This window comes from Mastomys coucha, unplaced genomic scaffold (genome assembly GCF_008632895.1).
Source record: "Mastomys coucha isolate ucsf_1 unplaced genomic scaffold, UCSF_Mcou_1 pScaffold22, whole genome shotgun sequence".
NCBI classification, from domain to species: domain Eukaryota; kingdom Metazoa; phylum Chordata; class Mammalia; order Rodentia; family Muridae; genus Mastomys; species Mastomys coucha.
The window spans coordinates 29,993,495-29,993,833 of NW_022196905.1; the positions used below are offsets into that span (position 1 = coordinate 29,993,495).

The 339-nt window shown below is 45.7% G+C and overlaps 1 protein-coding gene across 1 annotated transcript in view; it reads right to left on the minus strand.

Annotated features, from left to right (window-relative positions):
• The window catches only part of Trmt44 (tRNA methyltransferase 44 homolog), a 17,891-nt gene that overhangs the window by 10,859 nt on the left and 6,693 nt on the right, over positions 1-339 (minus strand). The gene's annotated exons all lie outside the window — the stretch shown is intronic.

The following is a 339-nucleotide window of genomic DNA, read 5'->3' on the forward strand; positions in this document are numbered from 1 at the left end:
GTGTGTGTGTAAAAGACAGAGGACAGCTCACAGAACATGTGGGTTCTAGAGATCAAACTCAGCTTGTAAAATTTGAAACAAGCACCTTTATGCACAGAGTCATTTCACTGGCCCTCAAACATCCTTAAGTTGACTTCCTTGGGTATTATGCAACAGAAAGCTGACTAACAGAGTATCCCAGCTAGTTGCTGTAGACCCCCTAACAGCATATGGAATGTAGAGACCAAGGACTCTGGCTACACTGTGATCCCCAACCCAGGACCAGCACCAGGAACCAGCAGAGTGGTGACTATAGTATACATCTGAGATCACCCTGCCAACACAAGACCTTAGCTTTTC